Here is a 6,506-nt window from a genome sequence, read left to right on the forward strand (position 1 = left end):
TTGAAGTCTGCTGAGGTGAACAACGCCGAATAGTGATACCACATCTCTGCCCCCGACTCCCACGTCCACTCGGATCCCCTCCGATGCTCCCGCTGCACCTTCACTAAATGTATCTCCTTGTTCTGCATAATTTTCTTCTTCCTCCCCAGAATGGCCACATGCCTCTCCACATAATTCAGGCACTCATCGACCTGAATATCATCCAATGACACCACTGCCTCCTGATCCATAATGGACTTTTGCAACTACAAAACGTGGAAAGTATTATGGATCCGAATAAGCTCCTCAAATAGCTCTAGCCTTTATGCCACCTTGCAAACCCTGGAAACAATCCTGAGCGGTCCATTGAAGTGGGGACCCAATTCTCCCCTCTTCCAATTCTTAGGTCGCATGCCATCAACTTGAGCATCTCTGATCAAAATCACAAGCAGAGAATCCACCGCTATCTTCATACATATTGCTGGGGTGGATGACCCAGCTGACTTGAGGCTCAAGGCGTCCGCCACTACATTCACTTTACCGGGGTAGTAAAGGATCTCGCAATCGTTGTCCTTGACTACATCTAGCCACCTGCGCTGCCTCATTTTCAGGTTCGGCTGATCCATGATGTGTCTCAAGGTCATGTGATCCGTGTATATGGTACAAAGGACCCCATATAGGTAATGTATGCATATCTTGAGAGCGAACACCACCGCTCCCAGCTCTAAATCATGCGTATGGTATCTCGTCTCATGCGGCTTCAGCTGCCATGATGCGTAGGCTATCACCCGTCCTCTCTGCATGAGGACTGCCCCCAAGCCTATGATGGATGCATCACAGAACACCACAAAATCCGCAACTCCCTCCAAGAGAGTCAAAACTGAAGCCTCGCAAAAACGCTGACGGAGGGTCTCAAATGCCCTCTACTGCTCAGGGCCGCACTGGAAATCCACCCCTTCCTCGTTAGATGAGTGAGGGGTACTCCAATCTTGGAGAAATCCCGAATAAATCTCTGTTAGTACCTTGCTAATCCCAGAAAACTCCTGATATCCGAGGGAGATCTCGGCACCTCCCACTGCATGTCTGCCTCGATCTTGGTCGGGTCGACCAAAATCACCTCCTGATTAACGAGATGTCCTAGGGAATAGACCTCTCGCATCCAACACTCACACTTCGAGAACTTAGCATAAAGCCGTTCTCGTCTCAGAACTCCCAAAAACTCCCTGAAGTGCTCCTCGTGCTGCTCTCGGGTCTTGGAATATACCAAGATATCATAAATAAACACTATGACCGAGCGATCAAGCATTGGTCTGCAGAACTGATTCATCAGGTCTATAAATACTGCTGGCGTGTTGGTGAGCCCAAATGGCATCACCACAAATTCTTAATGACCACAACGAGTCCGAAATGTGGTATTCTCCACGTCTTCCTCTCTGACCCGGACCTGATGATACACTGACCTCAAATCTATCTTGGAGAATCAAAATGCACCCTGTAACCGATCAAAGAGGTCATCTATCCTCAGGAGTGGATAACGGTTCTTCACCGTCAACTTGTTCAGCTCCCTATAATCAATGCACATCCGGTGCGAACCGTCCTTCTTCCTGACGAAGAGGATCGGTGCTCTCCATGGAGAACTGCTAGGTCGAATGAACTGCTTGCCCAACAGTTCTTGCAAATGTGAAGACAACTCTTGCATCTCGGGTGGCGCTAACCGGTACGACGCCTTGGCAATAGGGGCCACACCAGGCACCAGGTCGATTCGAAACTCGACCTGCCTCTCCGGAGGTATCCCTGGCAACTCCTCCAAAAACATATCTACAAACTCCCTGACTACTGGAACCTCTGAAACTGAAATCTGATCCCTGGCTCACGTATCCACCACATATGCCAAAAAACCCGCACACCTATGCTGAATATACTGCTGAGCCCTAGCAGCTAAACAGAGCCCTGATCCTACTCTAGTGCCCTCGCCATATACAATCAGTTCTCCCCCACTTAGGGTTCAAACTACCACCCGCTGGCCCTCACAATCTATCATGGCACCAAATCGACTAAGCCAGTCCATCCCCACAATCACGCATACTTCCTCCATGGGAATCAGAATCAAATCTATTGGAAAGGACACCCTAAAGATGTCCAACTCACATCCTCGGTAGACTGAAGAAGCGGAAACTCCGTGTTCGTTGGCGATAGAGACTCGCAACGGACACTCTAGCTCAACTACTGGCACACTAAACTCCTTACTAAATGTCTGAGATACAAAAGACTGACTCACCCCCGAGTCAAATAAAACCAATGCAAGCAATGAGTTCACTAAAAATGTACCTAAACACAGGTACAAAAGATAAGCATAACAAAGATATAATAAATGAGATAAAGAATAGAAACATACCAGCAACCACATCCGGTGCTGCCCTGGCCTCCTCGGTTGTAAGCTGGAAGGCATGCCCCTGAGCCTTCAAAGGCTCCGCCTTAACTGGCCTCCCATCCCCAATCCTCAATGTAGCTGGCGCTGGAACCTGCGCCTGTCTGGCTGCAAGCTGTCGACAGTTGGTCTTCACGTGACCAACCTGATGACAATGATAACATATCCTAACATTCGATGCAGGGGCAGACTGGCGACAGTCCCTAGCATAGTGCCCCTCCTTGCCACACTTTTGGCACCCACAATCCGCTCGACAAACTCCAGAATGACTCTTGTCGCACTATCTACAAGTACGGATCTACTGACCCCCGGTCCTAGAATTAGCGGTCTTAGGCCGCTTCGACGTTGGCTGAGACTGTGTCGGGGCCTGACGCTGCACCTTCAGTTGCAGCTCAATCTCTAACTTGTGCCGCTTAGTGGCCTCCTGTAGATCCAAAAGAGTATCACATCGCTGCATGGGAACAAACTAACGGATGTCCGTCTTGAGCATGCTCAGATAACGATTCATCTGAGCATGCTCAGAAGCAAACTCTGGGCAGAACATTGCCCTCTCGGTGAACATGCGTGTCACACCCCCAAACCAAGGATGGCGGAAACATCCGGGGGTGGAGGACTTCATGTAATAGTATTATAACAAGTATAGTAGTGATCAAAGAAATACAACCAATCATAAATATAATCGAAAAATAATTACATGGTTTCAAGTGCTACATATTTCAATGATTGATTACAACAGGATAAAAAGAAAATAGTTGTTCAACGTCGTAGCGTTCCATCCTCAAAATCTTGTGATTACTTGATTTCGTTGATTTCCTGAGAATACAAGTAGTTTTGAAAGAGTGTCAACAATTAAGTTGGTGAGTTCATAAGCTTTTGAAGGTGATGATAAAATCTCGTTCTCGTAAAAGTGATGTTTGTTCAAGAAAAATCCAATATTTTCCTTATGTAATGCATTGTAGTCTTAAAAGTTAAGACCGAAACGCACAAATATTTTGCCATACTTTAAGAAATTTGTGCATGTTTAAATCGACATAAACTCATAAACTTAGAAGTAAAAACCCATAAATCTTATGTTTGTTAATACCGCATGTGAGTTATTATAACCATACTATGACTTAGACGGCCTCGTAATACGACATTCTTCAGGCGTCGCTGTTAAATGACACTTGTCACCTCAAACCTGCCGGTCTAGCTGTTTCATGCAACTCAGGTGTGGGTTTGTTAGACCCAATATAGATCTATACACAACTATCACGTTCTCACTACAAGAGACCCTGGTTACAACTTACAAGACTTTTGATTTCGTTACTTTGGAGGTAACGCGAAGCGAATGTCTCACAAATTTATTCATTGATAGATTTATGTGAACTAAATATCTTAAGTAAATGAGTTTGGGATGTAAATGAACATAAACCATACCTACTATATTTTATCATAATCGTTTGTAATGTAAAAGAAACATAAGCTACACTACTATAGTTTATCAAATGTTTGAATACAATGGGTGTAAACTTTGTTTATAACTATCAATTTATTACCATACTCTTGAAGGTAAAAATCCATTTGTTTTCTGATTTATGTGAATATACTAAGACAAAATGACACATAATGAAATAACATATATTCACATAATGATACACACCTTGCTCAACAAGTTACAAGGTGTAAATAAAGTTGATATGTTTTTCTAGTGTTCACATTTCATTTCTGTTCTTAGGAAATTTATTGAAAAATCATCAAAGATCCAAATCAGAATCCGTAAATTCTGAGAGTTTGCAAAATGTGTCTAGTTTGTTCATAAATTTTATTATGATTTTTAATAATCTCAAACTTGTGTGAAAAAGTCCATATTCACAGACTGGTCCAGATTTGATCTCGAAATGATTGGCAGTTTTCTAAAAACCACCATAAATTGTATAAAAATCATATGGAGATGTGCAAGTAGTCATTTTAAAGGTATGAATCAGAACTATTTGCACCTAATACAGTTTTGAAAACTAAAATGTTTAACTTACCCAAAGCAGTCCGTAAATGGAGTTAAACTTTTCTGATGAAAGCTGTTGGATGAGTTTAGTTGTGTTCTTGGTGTTTTAACTTGTATCCCCCCTTTAAAACTTAAGAAAAACATGAAAAGATAGGTTATGAACTCACCTTATGTGATTTCAGTAGATGGATGTTGAAGAAGGGAAGTGTTTAACTCAAGAACACTTAGAAGATGCATTCAAGATTCAAAGATCTAACACGAATATGATGATGTTTGTGTAAGACATCCATGATTCTAGTAGAAAGAAAGTGAAATAATCATGTGAGGAGTGATATTACTTACTAGGAGTAGATGAAGAACTTGGGATCAACTCTTGAATCTTCGAATTTTAGAGAGAGAAGTGAGAGAGAAATGGGTTTTGCTTCTTGGTGGAGAATGAGTGAAGTGGGAGGAAAGATAAGGATTTCTAGCTTTTTGTTCAAGAGTATGGCTGGAAAAAAAATGGTGGGAAAGGATAACAATTGACTAGGTATGGTGGAATAGGGACTGGGGATGGTCATGGAGTAGGTATGGGAGGTTGCTTGTGTTACATACTAAGGTAAAGTCAACACTCCACCTCAAATATCTCACCCACTAGATTTTATTCCTAGATAAAGACTTCCCTAAAAATGTGTTTAAATTATGAATATTTAGGGTCTTATATGTTAAAATATGATTTTCGGTGACAATCCCACGTTAAAGTAATCAAAAACGGGCTTAAAACAGAACCGTGGTCGAAAACCGGGTGAAAATGGGAAAATCCGAAGTTAGGGGCGAGGTTCGGTCTTAGCAACTTTAGAACCGAAGGCATGGTTCGACTGGTGTATTGGAACCGAGAGGGGGAAGGTTCGGCCCGAGGTATCTCGTAGGCGAGAAGGGAGGCGAAGGCGAAGCTTGTTTCTGACAGGCTTGGTTCCGACAAGTTCGGCTCTGAGGGTTTCGGTTCCTTAGGGAGGTTCGGTCCTCAAGCTTCTTTCGGTTCTTCCTACTTCAGCTTCGGTTCCTTAGGGTCTCGCCTCTTAGGGGTTCGACTCCTAAGAGGGTTCGGCTCCTTAAGAGGGTTTTTTTGCGTAAACTCCCGTTTTCGAGTGATTTTTGACCCAGTTAAGGGTCGAGATGACCCGGATGACTATAAAAAGTTGAGAGAGATTTTGAGAGAGATTTGGGAGAGATTTCACATACTTGGAGAGATTTGGGAGAGATTTCACATACTTGGAGAGATTTAACATACATAGAGAGATTTGGGAGAGATTTAACATACTTGGAGAGATTTGGGGGCAATTTCACATACTTGGAGAGATTTGGGAGAGATTTCACATACTTGGAGGGATTTGGGATAGAGAGAGATAGAGCGAAAGAGATCGAGAAGGACTTAGTTTGTGACCTTTGTGAGTGTTTAACTTCGAAATGAAAGGTTTGTACACTCCGTTAAGCTTCGTTATGATGGTTATATACCCCCGAGGGGTACGGAATAACGTTCTATCGAATAGTTTCATCACCTACTCCGATTAGGGTTTAGAATTTCTGAACGTACAAACTTTGCATGTGATAACTTCTTATTAAAATAGCGAGTTGTGCAACTTTAAACATAAGGAAAACCCTAATATATAAGGGTTAGATGAGCTGACCGGTTTGACCCGTTGACTTTATTTGACTTTGACATGACCAGAAATTGACGGTTGTCATAATGCGGGTGATCTCCGACACCGACTCCCCATCCTGTCTTAAACTTAAAAACTCCTGTGACAATCATTCCCGCTCAACACGTGGAATGTATTGGGTGCAGAACATAGCCCTGAACTACTCCCAAGTAAAAACAATTCTTTGATCATCAGTGTACGACCCGGTCGTCAATCTCCACTAGTCCTTGGCCTCAGACCTAAGCAGGTTCAGAGCACACCTGACCTTCTAGTCAGTAGGACATGAGCAAGTAAAGAAACACCCCTCCATATCAGGAATCCACCTCATAGCCTTGATAGGGTCCTGAGTCCCATCAAAAGTAGGGGGCTTTATGTTATCGAAGTCCCGGTACTGGAAGCCTCGGGTGACTCCTACTCCTCTCCCTGCCACTGATAC

Source organism: Lactuca serriola, chromosome 5 (assembly GCF_051521515.1).
Source record: "Lactuca serriola cultivar US96UC23 chromosome 5, Lser_US96UC23_V15, whole genome shotgun sequence".
Lineage (NCBI taxonomy): Eukaryota > Viridiplantae > Streptophyta > Magnoliopsida > Asterales > Asteraceae > Lactuca > Lactuca serriola.